This window comes from Sceloporus occidentalis, unplaced genomic scaffold (genome assembly GCF_023333645.1).
Source record: "Sceloporus occidentalis isolate IW3139 unplaced genomic scaffold, rSceOcc1.0.p SCAF_4, whole genome shotgun sequence".
In the NCBI taxonomy this organism is placed as follows: Eukaryota; Metazoa; Chordata; class Lepidosauria; order Squamata; family Phrynosomatidae; genus Sceloporus; species Sceloporus occidentalis.
In genome coordinates this window covers 37,067,594-37,085,140 of record NW_028316984.1, presented here as the reverse complement: position 1 = coordinate 37,085,140, position 17,547 = coordinate 37,067,594, and positions in this window count along the sequence as shown.

The window sequence follows — 17,547 nt, the reverse complement described above, 5'->3', positions numbered from 1 at the left end:
TTCTTAACTGGAGTCATGAAGCAACAGCATGATAGTAATCAGTCCACCATAGGGGTGGGCTCACTGATTTTTGTACTCTGGAGCATCATGGTCCTGTCTTGGACCCAGAATGTTTCAATCCAGTATAGGACATCTAATAGTAACCTCATTTTTGTAGCACTCAAGATAAGCAAAGAACAGATTTACTCAGTCTCCAAGATTTGAACAAGAAGAGAACTAGTCATGATAAAATACTGCAGTGGGTAATATAGGATGCTATCTGCTGCTGGGCTCATACAATGAAAGGAGATAAAAAGACAAAACAAAATAATTCACTCAACTGAAAGGGAAAAGGGCCAGACAATTCTCTGCAAGTAAAATAACTTTTCATATAATTTTTAATGCCATTTAAAAAAATATAACAAAACAAGTTAAGAGAAAATCGAAGGGTTTAACCTGCAGGGGTACCCAGAAGGGATAATGAGTTTTGCGATGAAAAATAAAATGATAAAAAGAAATATTTTAACAAAATGTAACTGGAGAAAATTATAAGTCTAAATCGTTAGCATAGCTTCTTAGTAAGGTCAACTGCATAATATACGGTACCTTAACCTCTTCCAGCAATTTTTAAACACCATGCAGCTTAAATAGCCTTCTTCTGAATTCAGAGGTATTTCTTCTGGGAGACCTGAATGCAAATCAAGAGGTAATAGTGGAAGGAAATTAAAAGATGTGCTATTCTCATTTCATTTTTTTTCTTACTGATAATAAGAAAAGCAGCATAGAGTGTGCTATAGCAAAGTGAACCTCTGCCTCCCTGAATAGCTTTTCTTTCACCGTTAATCTGAAATGCATTACACCCCGGCCTTTTCAAATAACCACAGTGTTCTTTACTCTGATCAGCATTAAAGTTCAGCAGGCATAAGCAGCAAGGTGTCACCAAAGGTCAACGTATTAGCAATCAAAGGAAATAATAGCCGGATTAAAAAAGTTTTCCTTTAAAAAAATAATAAAAAACTAGAAACTTCTACAGCACCCTGACTCTGGTCTGAGTGTAAACATGTACAGGCTTCCCACTGTATGTGCAAGATTCAAATCTATGGAAACACAATGTATTATGGAATGTGTGGGTTTGGTTGTGTTTGTTCAACACACACATATATACAGATCCATACAGGTAAATGAAATCAATACACATTGGCCATTCTGATCAGCCCAGAAGAATGAGGAGCCAAACAGGGCAAGAGGACCATGTTGACAGTTTATCAGTGAAGAATGGAATCCCAGTCCTTCCAAGGCACTGCCTACAGCAGCGTGTAACAACCCCAAATGTTCTTGGACTGCAGTTCCTATCAGTCTTCACCAGTGGCCTAGCTGCCATGGGCAGACAGTCTGGAGGCAGGGGGATATATTACTCACCCATGACCAGGAGTTCATATCAGGCAAGATGTCTCAAACAGGGTTCCCTGGGACCTTAGGATTCCATGAAAGGTCACTTTGGGTTCCATGAGAGAGTGCAACTGGGGGCAAAGCATTTTTAAGATAAGCAATGTTGGTCATTTGCAGAAGATGAAGCAAGGCGGCAAAATGTGGGTTGTCTCTCAAATACAGTGATTCATAATGCTGTGGTGGGAGGAGCGATATATTTTGAAAGTCTGTGAAATATTTGGTACTACTGTAAATGTACTTCTACAAAGCAGATCTCAACCTAGAATTACCTTTCCACAGTAGTGAGGCTCCTGTGCTCCTGTGAGGCAAGAAGTTATGCTGATGGCAGTAGTGCTGCTGGGAGATTCTCCCATGTCAGACAAACCTTGACTGAGGAGCCAGACTGAATGGGCCACAGTTACTGGGCAGCAGCAGGAGTGGGGGTTGACACTGGCGGAGAATCTCTCAGCGACAATGGTCATGGCACCATAGCTAACTCTATTAATACTGTGCAGAAGGAGGTAAGGTAAACCCCCTTTCAATGTGTTCTACCATTAAAACCATATGATGAGATAATCCAAAATGAAACAATAGGTAGTGCCAGAAGATGAAACTTCCAATTTGGAATCACTCAGCAAAGCATGAATTAACAGAAAGATACACAGCGATTCTATGATGGAGTCCAGGAAGAAACTGATAAAACATCAAACAGGATTACTAATTTATTATAGGTGATTAGAATGCAAAAGTGGAAAACAGAGAAGAATCAAAGATTATAGGAAAATTTGGACTAGGATCAAGAAATGAAGCAGGAATGCACCTGATAGAGCATTGTGAGGCCAACAATCTACTAATTTCAAATACCTGTACACATGGACATCACAAGGTGGATAACACGACAACCAGATAGACTGGATAATTGGGAACAGAAAATGGAAAAGCTGTATTCTCGCAGCAAAAATTACACCAGGCACAGATTGTGGCACAGACCATGAACTAATAATATCAAAAATTAGAATAAAGCTTAGGAAGAACACTAAACCAACCATCATGCCAAAATATGAACTAAATACTTTAGGCAGTTAAAAAGACAAATAAATGGGTCCTGGAGGAAATCAAGTCTGAACCTTCCTGACAAGCCAAGATGACCAAATCTGAGCTATTGTACTTCAGCTACATCATGGGAAGGCATGGCTCTCTAGAAAAGATAATAATGGCCCGTTATAGACGGGCGTAAAGTACGTCCTGGGGACGTACTAGGGTTAGGCAAAGTGCGTGCCTTACGCACGCACCTAACCCTAGTACGTCCCCAGGACGTACAAAATGGTGGCGCCCGTTCCACACGGGGGCCGCCATTATGACATCACGAACGCGCCACCTCCAAACAGGGCTGCACGGACGTGACATCGTTGCGCTGCACAAGGGTGAGATTTGCGTCGCTGGTGCAGCCTTTAGACGGTTGCCCCAGCGATGGAAGGGAGAAAGGGGCCAAGTGGCCCCTTCCTCCTCCTCCCCGTGACCATCAGGTGTCCTTGGGGCATGAAGCCCCAAGGACACCCCTTTCCAGGCCGCGGGGAAGCGGCCTTTTGCCGCTTCCCCGCGGCCTGGGAAGAGGCGGATCGGGGCCTCAGAGGCTGCCGCTCTGAAAGCTGAGGCCCCGATCCAGCGAGAAAAGCAGCTCCTACAGGCCGCCCCAAATGGGTGGTCTGTAAAGCGCCAATGGTTGGAAAGGTAGAAGGCAGTAGATAGAGAAGCCTACATACCATATGGATAGACCTAACCAAGGAGGACACAACCCTGAGTCTGCAGGACCAAAGCAGAGCTGTTAAGGATAAGGTGTCTTGGAGGTGTCTCATTCACAGGGTCACCATGAGTTGACTTGAAGGCAATTGACAACAAAGAGCAAATTAAACCTGCACTTTCCAAGATGCCAAGATGGCTAAACTGTGACTGTTGTACTTTGCACATATGAAAAGACATAACTTACTAGAAAAAACAATGATGCTTGAAAAAATAGAAGATAATGGAAAAGAAGTCTGCATTACAGATGGATAGACTTAATCTTTAAACAAGGAAACCATGGCCCTGAGTCTGCAAGAGCTGACCAGGGCTGTTAATTATAGGGTAACCATTCATAGGGTCGCCATAAATTGAAATCAACTTGACAGTAGTTATCAACAATAATAAAGAGGAACAAAAGATCAAAGAAAAGAAACTAGGAGACGAAAGAGAATCATCATCATCATCATCACCACTATTATTATTATTTCTTACCCACCTCTCCCCAAGGATCAAGGGAGGAAAAAACAACAATTCACAAGTACACAACATTAGTTTAAAACACATCAGTTAAAACACACATCAGTTTAAAAGGACATATAAGATGCACACATATTAAAACAATCCACATTTAAAACTCATCATTTAAAATTCATAATTTAAAAATCATCTTGATAAACCTGCCAAAAGAGGCTGATCTTTCATGCTGTTTTAAAATCAGACAGCATATTCAGCTGTTGAATCTCATTTGGCAGGTTGTTTCACAGTCTAGGGGCAGTAGAAGAAAAAGTCATAGAATCATAGAATTGTAGAGTTGGAAGAGACCACAAGGGCCAACCCTCTGCCATGCAGGAACTCTCAATCAAAGCATCCCTGACAGATGGCCACCCAGCCTCTGTTTAAAGACATCCAAGGAGGGAGACTCCACCACACTCCGAGGGAGTGTGTTGCACTGTCCAACAGCCCTTACTGTCAGGAACCTCCTCCTAATGTTGAGATGGAATCTCTTTTCCTGCAGCTTGCATCCATTGCTCCAGGTCCTGTTCTCTAGAGCAGCAGAAAACAAGCTTGCTTCCCCCTCAATATGACATCCCCTCAAATATTTAAACAGGGCTATCATATCACCTCTTAACTTTCTTTTCTCCAGGCTATGTCTTCTGCCTGACAGTTGCCTATCTAGTTTTGGCTGACTGGAGCAAATTTTCTGCAGAGAACCTAAGTGTACAGGGTGGATTATAATGGATGAAGCAATCCCATAGTAACCTGGACCCAAACCATGTAGGTCTTTAAAGTATTGTAATAACCAACATTTTGTACTTTGCCTGGAAACTAATTGGTAGTCAGTGGAGTGATTTTAATATTTGTGCGATATGATCATTCCTAGATGTCCTGGTAACCAATCTGGCTGCCATGTTTTGAACTAGTTGAATTTTCTGTACTTGGTACAGAAAGGTAGCTCAAAGTACAACACATTGCAAAAGTCTAGTTTTGGGGGAGAGGGAAGGGGAGAAGCAACTCACAATCCACATGCAATGCAAATATCAGAGGCAAAAATTGATCACATGGGTAGTGCTTATAACAGAAAATTTAAACATACCCTCCAACTGTCTGACCTCCACATGTATAATTGAAGTGTATCTTTCAAGCATCATGGGAACCATCTCTCTGACAGAAGGAATGTGTATATACACTTGGTACATACAGTGAGCCCTTGATATCCACTGGGGTTTGATTCCAGGACCCTTCGTGGATACCAAAATCCATGGATGCTCAAATGCTATTAAATACAATGGCATAGTAAAATGGTGTCCTTTACATAAAATTGCAAAATCAAGGTTTGCTTTTTGGAATTTATATTTTTTAAAATATTTTCAAGCCATGGATGCTTGAATCCATGGATAAAGAATTTGTGGATGTCGAGGGCCAATTGTATTTCCAACTTCATCCTTCTTGAAAGTAACTTTCCAAGTTCTGCAAGATTGGTGATAGGTTGGTAAGAGAGAGGGACAATACTGTTATTATGGGCCTTTTAATCCCCATGGCCATGCTGCTAATATAATTTACAGATGGAAATGGGGTAGAGCTTTTAACCCCATGACCATGCTGCTGATATAATTGACAGAGAGAAATGGGCAAGAGTACAACAGTTTTGGAAGATAATGAACTACAATTGGAAAAGTCTTTGTATCAGACCATGTGTCACTCTCAAGGCAATATTACTCCAGTTGTTAATGTGTCATCAAAACCACATCTTGGATGAGGAGGCATGAGGTGGACCTTGTCATCTTCTTGAACAGAAGAGCTAGCTAGCTCATAGCACTGCCTAAACCCAGGAACAGCAGCAGCAGCAGGTGAGATAGCAAAGGATCAACATGAGCACAGATTTAGATCAGATTGGACAATGCTACTGGTTAAAACAATGTGACGTTCATATCAGATTGAAAAACAAGCACAAACAGCGTTGAAACCACATCACACCACAGACAAGTGCTACTCTGAAATTAGAGCAGCAATTTAACACTATTGGATTGCAAAGTTTAATATAAGAACTAGCATGAGGGCTGTATATAAGATTAAGAATATGTTTGGAAATATTTACCATGTAGGAGTAAGTGCCAGCTGAGTAAATCTATCAACTACAAACTGTGACATTAGTAGAAATAATAAAGGATAAAATGGCTTAACTTCACTGTTGTCTAAAGAGGATGTAGTGGTGGAAACCAAATGCAGTACCTTTTCTACTCATGCTGCAGACATATCCTGAACACAGAAAAAGAGAAGCACTTGTTACAGGGGGTAGGGGAGGAGGAAGCAGATCCAGTCTACAAACATATTACTAGGATGAAAAAAAAATGAAGCTAAAATATAGCCATGCATGAAAATATTTCTGTAAATTTATTTCACTGAATATCTATATGAGTTATACAGGTCTTATGATATTTACTTTAGCTAACACAAAGGTGTGTTAGAGAACACCACAATTCTGAAAACTGAACTGCTAGCACAGCTATGTGGACCACCCTTTAAAAGCCAGATATCCACTCTCCAGAATGATGTGTCAGGGTTCCTTAGTGCCTTTTGTTGGTAGTTCCTCTCCCAGACAGAGTTTGGAGAGTTAATTTTTTTCAGAATGAATATAATAACATGGGGCTGAGACACCATCTAACCACTGCTCAGCTACCGTGATCTTCAGTGTGTATTTTCTTCATCCTTCTTAAAGTAACTTTCCAAGTTCTGCATGGTTGGTGATAGGCTGGTTAGAGACAGGGACAATACAGTTATTATGGACCTTTTAATTTCCATGGCCATGCTGCTGATATAATTTACAGAACACACAAAAAGCCTAATTGTTTTATCAGGAATTCAGATCTTGACTAAAGAAAATAACATCTGGAACAAATTATTCTTCATACATGGGGGGAGCAAACAGACATCATGTGTCATTCAACTGATAAGATTTCTAAACTATCTAGTTTGTTTTTAAAGGTGTACAAAGGGTCATAAAATATTAATTTGTGTGTCTCAATAAAGCATTCTGTCCTGCAATATCCTGTAAATGTTAGATAATATGGAAACTAGAGGTGCCAGATCTCAGGGGCTCCAGATCTCCAGTTTTCGTGGCACATTTTTCTCCGGCTCCTTCCTCCTCCGCCTTCTGCTCCCCCATTACCCCAATTCTGCCCTTGGCATCCCCAGCTCCATCCGTCATCCCGATTCCCTTGGCACCCTTCCTCCTCCTCCTGCCTCCTCCTCCTGCCTCCTCCTCCTCCTCCTCCATCCAATGCTGCCCTCCATGGCACCCTTCTTTCCTCCGGCTTCATCCTCCTCCTCCTTTGCCTGATGAAGGGGAGGCATGTTCTGCCCTCTGCCCTCCCTCTGACCTAAATCCCTCCCCTGAACTTGTCCCGATCATGATTGGGGACAAGTTCCTATTCGCCGGACCTGTCTTTTTCCAAAAGATACAGCTTTTACTCCACTTCCAAATGACCCGCGCTAAGAGGCATTTGCTCCTCAATGGGTGTGCAAGCCTCTGATTCGGTTGTGGGAGATTCGGGGCGAATATGAACTTCCCGTGGTTAATCTGGGTTCTGATCCAGGGTAAAAGGTAGTATGAATGGCCCCTAGGAGAACTTTCCAGCAGCATCACCTGCTTCTTCAAAAGAAAGAAACTGTGAACCATTTTCAAATGTATAATGCACTGCAGTAATCCAGATGGGAAATTACCAGAGTATGGATCACTAAAACAAGTTATCTTTATCCAGATAGGGCTGTGCCAAGCTGATAAAAGGTATTCTGAGCCATAGAGGCTGCTTGTGGTGATACCCTGTAGTGTGAACATGGACCTTTGGCAGGGAGCGCAAGCCCTTCCAGAACAGGCTCAACACCACTCTCCTGGGATATCCACACTGCACTATTATAGCACTTTTATACCACTTTAACTGCATGACTCCATCCTATGGAATCTTGGGATTTGTAGTTTAATGGAGGTACTTCAAATTCTCTACCAGTAAATTCTTATGCTGGTAATGGACTACAGAATTATAAGAACCTTAACAAATAACAAATCCCAGCATTCCATAGGATGGCAACTTTGCCGTTAAAGTGGTATTGGATCCTTATACCTGAATAGTGTGGATCCACCGTCTAGCAAAGGAACCACCCATTAACTGTACTTCTTTCCGGTCTGGACTGAGCTTCAATCTCCTGGTTCTTATCTGGTCTATTTCTACACCAAGGTACTGATTTAGTACATCCACCATTTGATTTGATTTGATGAGAAAGATTACAGCTAAGTGTCATCTGCAAACTGATGACACTGCACTCAAATTTCCTGGAGGCCTCATTCAGCAGTTTCATGTAGACATTAAACAGCCAGGGAATGAGGCAGAAAAATAATTGTGATAGATGGGAGTGACTCTGCCCTCCAAAAGTCTTGCAGCCATGTCACAGCTTGCTGAGGGCTCTGCGATATCTCCTATTGGATCAGTTTACAGGAGAACCATCCTCACCACCACCACCACACCACTCAGAAAAAAATCCATAAGATGTCACTGTGCAAATACAACGATAGTGGCAAACCATTATCTTTTGGTCACCATCACCACCATGGAAGAGTTTTGATAATGAGCTCTTGCACATGCTTAGTCATAAGATGTTCTCTACTTGTGTTATAGCTGCTTCATAATTTATTCTCTCCCTTCATTCTAAGGTTTAGAGACTAAGGCAATGGTAGGCAACAGTGGAAGGCTAGGGGGGTGCCCTAATCTCCATTCATTCATTCATTCATTCATTCTCTCTCCACTGCACATTGTTATTGTTGTTTTTGTGTTGTTATGGTGGCCCTAAGGCAAATCTATCACAAGGGGTTGTTGGCAATATTTCTTCGGGGGGGGGGGGGTTGCCACTGCCATCTTCTGAAGCTGAGAGAGTGTAACTTGCCCAGAGTCACCCAGTAAGTTTATATGGCTAAATGAGGATTCATACTCTAGTCTCCAGTGTCACAGTCCAAGACTCAAACCACTATACCATGCTGGCTGTCCTCCCCACTGCACTAGCTGCCATAAAAAAATTGTGCTTCCAAAATTGGCAGTCATTCCCATCATATTTTTGGGCCTTCCTGGGTCTTTTTAGAACCAGTAAAGGCCTTTTTAAACAACTTTTTTTCTGTTAACATTTTTACAGAAGTCACTTCCTGGTCACTTCTTGTTTTAAAAAAGGCAGAAATTTCCAAGTGGTGTCAAACTGATTTCTTTCTGCAGTGTGGCAGCAAGCTTAGTTGCAGCCAGGTGGCAGAAAGAGACACTATTGCTGAGCTTGTGCTGTCTGGAAGCATCTTTAGGGTGCATCTTCTAATGCCAGGAAAACCATTGTTGGCTTCTCAGTATGTGTGTTCTAAATTTAAAATGTCTGAGAAAAACAGTTGGTTGAAGATTTAGTTGTACTTGGAGGATGCCTACTGAAATCAGTGGATCCCAATTTCAGTGAGTTAGCTTTACGTATGTATGTCTAAATCTGGAGCCAATCCACTATTAGATGTAATGATAGGAGACTGTCTGTGGGAAGTGGAGATACAGGTTCTGTGGGTTACACCCTAAAGTACCTGCTGATTTACATTAGGAGAAGGAAGAAAAATGGGATGCTACCTTGACTGCTTTTTATTTTCTAAGTTGTGCGTGTAGTTTTATTTTTACACAACATCGTTGGGGTCATGTAGCAGCCAAGAAGGGAGGTGATTCTCAAAAGGGAACAGGTAAGGCCCTCCAATATAGAATGGGATCACTTTCCAGGCTTGCATTAATTGGCTGCTTTTTCTTCAAGCTAAAGGTGACAATTATAAATGTGCTTGGTTTTGTTTGTTTGTTAAGGATTAACAATACAAGAACCTATTTGGTCATTTGATGTGGGTGACAGGAATAGACATGGAAGACACTTCCATTCATGTCTCCCTTCTAGCTTTCTTTCAACACCTACAGTACATGTATGTTGAACCCCAAAGTGCTACGTCCTAAAAATGTACATGATTAGAGCAATCTGGAAACAGGTAATACTGGTTGCTGGCTACACAATGAGAAGTGTAGATGTTTACATTAAATATAGACTTGCTTATATCTTTAAGTAATTTTAACATCAAGGGGGTACAAGGTCTGTGAGTGATCTGGAAGCCTTGGCAAAAATAATTTCCCTAACGTGTACTTAAAAAAAAAAGAATTTCTTATTCACTTATATATTTTTCTAACATAGTGATCAGTTGTGACACTATCAGTCTTTGTGGATCACTATGATATGCAAGTTATATGATTGATGTATCACTGTAGTTTATGAATTTCTCTTTCTAAATTAATTATTTTGCATTTAATTATAGTACAGTCCATATATTATACAAATAAGTATAGGTTGTTTGTTTTCCTGCCAATCTTACCACCTGCACTCCCATTGCATGGCATCTATACACCTTCCTCACAGGGTTGGTTTCCATCTTGTGTTGTTGACTCCTCAACAAAGCAGGGGAAGAGCACACAGGTTGTAAAAAACAAAACAAAAATCCACATTTTTTGGACTACAGTTGGTGCTTTGTATGCACCGATTCTGCATCAATGGATTCAACCATCCATGGCTTGAAAATATGTTTTTTAAAGCCCATAAAGCAAACCTTGATTTTGCCATTTTATATAAAGGACACCATTTTATGTAATGCAACTGTAGCATCCACAAATTTTTGTATCCATGGTAGGTCCTGGAACAAAAACCAAGCAGATCCCATGGTGCCACTATACAACTAAGAATACCCACCCAGCCATGTAGTCCAAAGAAGAGAGGCACTTTCTCACAGCTCTGGTCCTTAGCCATAATGTTAAAACTAGAGAAAGCCTTACTAGAAAGTAACATGTCGGTACCTTAATGTGGTGTCTTTCCAGTGAATTATGTTTAAAATGGATCTAGTCAGGAGTAAGTCAGACTTTGTCCCACTGCCATGGTCAACACAGTTCAGCTTTCCATGCTCATCTGTTCTGGAATAAATCATATTGGGTTCAATCAGACATCCTCCAAAAGGAGTGTGTGTTTACAGACAGGGAAAATATGGCAAGTAACGCAGATATATATGCGCAGTTTTATAAATAGTTGTAATTTTGCCTTTGATTGCATTTGTCTGAAGCTATTCTTCCTGTAGAGACTAGATAAAATTCCTTCTAGTTTGAACAGTAAGGACTTTAGGGCAAGGCTGCTTGCAAATGGGACATAGATGACAATGGTCTATCAAATGCACAAGTCTTTGCTACATCTGCACAGATGTAAATCTCATTGAGTTCAGTGGTGTTTACTGCCAGGGAACTATGTATGGCATTGAAGTCTGATCCGATTTTTAAAGTGAAGCTTACAGAACAATTTGATCTGTGTTGTCTCAAAAGTAAATCCAATTGAATTTAGTGATACCTACTGTAATCCTTTGAAGAACAATGTTTATTGACCGAGCTTGCAATTCTGGCTGAGCTCCCTCGCCCTGTTTTCCTTCTCTTTCCCTTCTATAACCCCACAGTGCTCTCTCCCTCCTGAATATGTGTATAAGACAGGGAGTGTGTACTGAGAAAGTAAAACACCTTCTAATTCAGTTTAACCCATTACATTTACAATTATCACCATAATCTTTCTTCAAGATGAACAGGATTTAAAAAATGCTGAGGAATGGAACAGCTAGTTTGTAATCCTATCATCCTGAATCTGGCAAAAATCACAGCCCATTCCCACTGGTGGCATGACCCGCATTGGATCCTGGGTCTGCCACAGGGAAAACCCCAATTCCAAAAGGCCCCCCCCATTCACACTATGAAAAGGGGGCCTGTTTAGAATCGGGGTTTTCCCTTGGCACTCTTGTCGTTCCCATTGGGGAAGACAAGCAGCCATCCCTTTCCTTCTCCCTCTCCCCCTTTCAGCGATCCAGGGTAGCATCCAATCCATGTGTCCCTCTCCACTGCCACCCTTGGATCGTTGCCTCCTCCTCTTCCTCCTCCTCCTCCTCCTTTCCCTCCCTCCCCCCCCCCCACCCGGCCTCCCTGTGTACCTGGTTGCTAGTGTCTGGTGTCTGGCAGTGGTGACAGTGGTGGAGGCAGCAGCAGCAGCCCTCTCCAGTCCTCCTCCTCCTCTTCCTCTGCCTCTTCCTCCTCCTCCATGCTGCTGCCCGACCTCCTTCTGCTTCTCTGCCCCGGCAGGCCTACGTTAGAAGGAGGCCGGGGCAGAAGGAGAGAGGCAGCACAATGGAGGACGCGAGTGTGTGACTTTCAAAGCCCTCCACTGGCCCCTCCTTACTTGTCTGAACTTCTTTCTCAGAAGTTCCTACTCGTACCCTCCGCTCTGGTAGTCAAGATCTCCTGTCCCAGCGTAGGATTGCCACTGCCCCCTCCCAGATTCGTCCCTTCTCACTTGCTGCTCCTTACTTCTGGAACCTTCTTCCACCACGTGCACACCTCATCACTTCTCTACCCAGTTTTAAAACTGAGTTAAAGACTATATTGTTTAGCGAAACGTTCCCAGAGGTGAGCCCCTCTCTGCCCCAGGATGCCTTGTTTTAACTATCCATTAAGAAGCCAAGCCCTCCCTCCAGTCCATCTCCCTTGGTCCAGCCCTTGGAGGTAGAGAAGAACTGCTGGACCTGATCCCATTCCCCACCACCACTCCCTTCTCCCTTTGTGTCGTGTCTTTTAGATTGTAAGCCTGAGGGCAGGGAGCTGTCTAATTAAAATATTGTATGTACAGCGCTGTGTAAATTTTCAGTGCTTTATAAATAAAGGTTAATAATAATAATAATAATAATAATAATAATAATAATATTTTGGGTGCATATAAATAAATAAATAAATAAATAAATAAATTTTATTTATACCCCGCCCTTCCAAGGAATGATCAGGGCGGCTTACAGAATTATAAAAACATTACAATATAGATAAAATTCAATCAGCAATTAAAACCATTATTACAAAACAGGAACAGGAAAACGATAAATAAAAAATACATCTGACAGGGACAATAGAAAAATGCAGAAAGAATCATCAATCCAGGGTCAAGGAAACAGGAAGGGGCAGGAAAAACAGACAAACAATTTAAGGTGGGAAGGCCAGCCGGAATAGATATGTTTTCAGCTGTTTTTTAAAAACATCTAACGAGGCGGCGGAGCGAAGCTCTGCAGGGAGCTTATTCCAAAGTACCGGGGCAGCAGTGGTAAAAGCCCTCTGTGAGGTCCGAGTCAAATTAGACCTAGGGACCTCCAACAATTTGGTCCCAGATGTTCTGAGTGTGCGGGGTGGATTGTGTGGGGAGAGGCGGTCCTCCAAGTACCCTGGGCCCAAGCCATTTAGGGCTTTATAGGTCAAAACCAACACCTTGTATTGAGCCCGGAAGCGAATAGGCAGCCAGTGAAGATCTTTTAAAATAGGTGTTATATGGTCCGACCTGGAACTACCAGTGACCAATCTGGCTGCCATATTCTGCACTAATTGCAGCTTCCGAGTTTGGTACAAGGGTTGCCCCATGTAGAGCGCATTGCAGAAATCCAATCGAGAGGTTACCAAAGCATGTACAACAGATTCTAGGTCCTTTCGGTCCAGGTAGGGACGCAGCTGGCGTATCAGCCGAAGCTGATAACAGGCACTCCTGACCATCGCATCCACCTGAGAAGTCAGCTGGAGTGACGAATCAAGGAGTACTCCCAAGCTGCGCACCGAGTCCTTCAGGGGGAGCGTGACCCCGTTCAGGGCCGGGTGACAAATCTCACCACCAGGAACCGGGGAGCCTATCACCAGTACTTCCGTTTTCCCTGGATTCACACTGAGTTTGTTCTCCCTCATCCAGCCCATTACTGACGCCAAGCAGGCATCAAGAGGAGAGATGCCAACCTTAGTTACTGCATCAGTCGGAGACATAGAGAAAATTATCTGGGTGTCATCAGCGTACTGATAACACCGCGCCCCATGTCTCCGGATGATCTCTCCCAGCGGCTTCATGTAAATGTTGAATAGCATAGGGGACAAAATCGCTCCCTGAGGGACACCAGATGTCAGTGCCCTCCTATCGGAGCGACAGTCCCCCAGCTCCACCATCTGGGATCTACCCGAGAGGTAGGAACGGAACCACTGCAAAGCAGTGCCCCCAATTCCCAACTCCCTCAGGCGTCCCAGAAGGATACCATGGTCAATGGTATCGAAGGCCGCTGAGATGTCCAAAAGCACTAACAGGGACACGCTCCCCCTGTCCATGCCCAGACGGAGATCATCAACTAAGGCGACCATGGCAGTCTCAACTCCATAGCCCGCCCGGAAGCCAGTTTGAAATGGGTCCAGAAAATCGGTGTCGTCCAAGATCGACTGAAGCTGGAGGGCGACTGCTCTCTCGATCACCTTCCCTAAAAAAGGTAGCAGCGAGATTGGTCTATAATTATTATGAAGCAGGGGGTCTAAGGAGGGCTTCTTTAGCAGGGGTTTAACCACTGCTGATTTTAATTTAGATGGAAACTGGCCCTCACTTAGAGATGTATTAATTATGTGGTGCAACATTAGTCGCACCACATCTCCCCCCTGAGCTGCCAACCATGAGGGACAGGGATCAAGAGAGCAAGTCGTCCTCCTAACACTTCGGAGGATCCTGTCCACTTCATCGGTACTAACAAACTCAAAGTGATCCAGTACAACAGGGAGCGCGGACGCTTCGGATACCTCTCCTATAGGATCTGCACAAAAACTGGCGTCGAGATCAGCCCTTACCCGAGAGATTTTATCCGCAAAGAAGTTGTTAAAATCGTCGCAGCAGGCTTTTGATGGTTCCAAAATAGGGCTCAGAGTGGGAGGGAGCCGAATTAGCTCCCTCACAACCCTGAACAGCTCTGCAGGACGCGACTCTGCGGACGCAATACGTGCAGCATAGAAGGAGTTCTTTGCTGCACGTATTGCCACTCCATAAGCTCTTAAATGATGCAGTTTGACACTACAATACTTCAAATGCTGTAACTCCAGCCTATGGTATCCTGGGACATATAGTTTTACAAGGTTTTTAGCCCTCTCTGTCAAAGTGTGCTGCTATCTCACAAAAATATAAAACCCAGGATTCTGTACGATAGATTCCTGGCGGTTAAAGTGGTGTCAAATTGTATTATTTCTACAGTGTAGATGCACCCTAGGTTCCAGCTTCTGCAGTACCATAACTAGGGTTGTTGTCACCTGGTGCAGTAACTTACGGTGTCACCTCTTCCCATTTATCTTCTCCCACACCACCCAATGCAGAACCCTTAGTTACATTTTTGTACTAATGTTACTCATATATCGTGATTTCCTTGTATCACTGAATCTAATGGCAATAGTTGTGACATAAACAACTAACAAAATTAAAATTATACCTTTAAAATACAATATCATATGCACCACCAAAATGTATTTACATATACATAGTTTCATGTGATTAAAGTGAAAATTTGGTAAACTGTGGTGTTTTAAAGAAAGTTTTTAAAAAATGTAAACGTTTAAAATTTAAAATTTTTAATTTATTTTTTTTAAAAAACACCCTGTGGTCTCTCCTTTCTCTTCCCACTGATCCTTATCCCAGTCATAACATCTCTTCCACTGAGCTCCAGCAATTTAAAGAGACGCAAACAATCTCCACAGCCTGTCTCTGTCAAAAGGCAGATGTTTTGGGAGCAGTGGTGTCATCCCCTCATAGGGAGTGGTATGGCTTGCACGCTCCACACCTCTCCAGTGACGTCCCTAGGGTCCGTGTCACCAGGTGTGGTAACCCATGGTGTCACACACACCCCACACACTGACCTCCTCCCATACTACACCATACAGAATCCTTAGTAATGTTTTTGTACTAATTTCTTATAAATCATCATTCCTATATATCATAGAATGTAATGGTAATAATTGTGACATAAACAACTAGCCAAACTAAAATTATACCCTTAAATTACAATATCACATACACAGAATATACACATAGATTCATGTAGCTAAAGTGAAAATTTGGTAAAATATCATGGTTTTAAATAATTTAAATATTTTGAAAAAACCTCTGGGGCCTCTCCTTTCTCTCACCCCCTTGTGACACCACTGCACCTCTCTATTGATGCTTCTGCCCCTTTGATGGAAATCTAACATTGGATTTATGCTTTCACAAGAGGACTTTTCTTTATTCCCCCTTGCAGCCCTCCCCTGTGGTCCAGGGGCCATCCAATGTACTCCAGTGTACTACAATGAGAGTAGGCATGGAGCTGCGTGGGGAGGAGAAATAAGTCTCTCCAAATTTACCTGACAAAAGCTGTTCTGTCATTAGGATGGATTTAGAAATCAGAACCTACTTGCTATTTCAGATTGAATCTACACTTGCAAAATAATTTGTCTTTGACTCAATCACAGTCCTGTTTGAACACACAACATTTCTCAATTTTTGTGGTGAAAACACTTCTTTTAGACACTTGAAGACTTTATAATGCAACTTTTCTTTGCAGTTCTAGGGGAAAATTGTGGGTTTTTGTTTTGTTTTTTTGGAACCTGTGTGCTGCATCCCAAATTAGAATGGGATGTAATCAGAGGGTGGAACAAATTGGAGGATAGTTATTTTAGCAATTTCATCTGGCAAACATAATATCACCATTTTCTTTTTATGTTGAGAGTATATATGGAGATAACTGCATATTCAAATATCTAAATGTTTGAGATTCTCTTATCCCTGGGGTATGTGAGAGAGGAAGCCCTGTCAGAAGAAGGTTAAAATAATCTAGTCGCGATACCACTAGGGCATGAAGCAGAGTCTTGGCAGTAGAGGCTGAGAGGAATGGACGGATCTTGACAATGTTGTGGAGAAAGAATCTACAGGCCTTGGCGGTGGCCTGGATCTGGGGGATAAACGACAGAGAAGAGTAAAAAATGAAGCCAAGACTGTGGGCTTGTTGAACCGGCTGAATAGAAGTGTCGTTGACAGAAACAAAAAAGGAATAGTGAAGGGTGGGTTTAGGTGGAAAGACAAGAAGCTCAGTCTTAGACATGTTGAGCTTCAAGTGCCGAAGCTGCATCCACTGAGAGATGGCAGTCAGACAAGAAGAAGCTTGCTGTTCAAATCCCCATTGAAATGTCAGGGGTGAAGAGTTACAGCTGAGTGTCACTGGCATACAGATGATAGGAGAAACCAAAAAAACTAGGGACAGTGTGTATCGAGAGAAAAAAAGGGGACCCAAGACAGAGCCCTGGGGAACTCCAACAGATAGGGGAACAGAGGATGAAGTTTGAACACCTGTAACTACAGTAAAAGATCTATCTGACAAGTAAGATTTATACCAGTCGAGAGCAGAGTTGGAGAACCCAAGGTCAGAAAGTAGATCAACCAGGAGACAGTGATCCACAGTGTCGAAGGCCGCAGACAAATCAAGAAGAATGAGAATAGAGTAGAGGCCGTTTGCCTTGGCCCGCAAGAGATCATTTGAGATCTTGGTGAGGGCTGTCTCTGTAGAGTGCCGTGGGCAGAAGCCAGACTGGAAAGGGTCCAGGATGGAATTGGCTTCAAGAAACTCAATACAGCGGGAATAAACGACCGGTTCCAGGATGTTAGAAAGAAAAGGAAGAAGAGAAATTGGACGATAGCTAGACAAAGAAGAGGGGTTGAGAGAGGGTTTCTTCAGAATTGGGAAAAATATGCATCCCCTGTATGATATGGAGCATTATTGTTTTTTCTTTTTCCTTCATTCTTAAAATGTGGGATCCCTTCTGGAATAGAGTGCACACACACGCACGCACACACACACACACACACCTGCTTGAAAAATAGTGCAATCATGTACCTGCTGGATGGAAGCCAGCAGGCAGAACCTACCAGGAAGTTCTTGTCGGC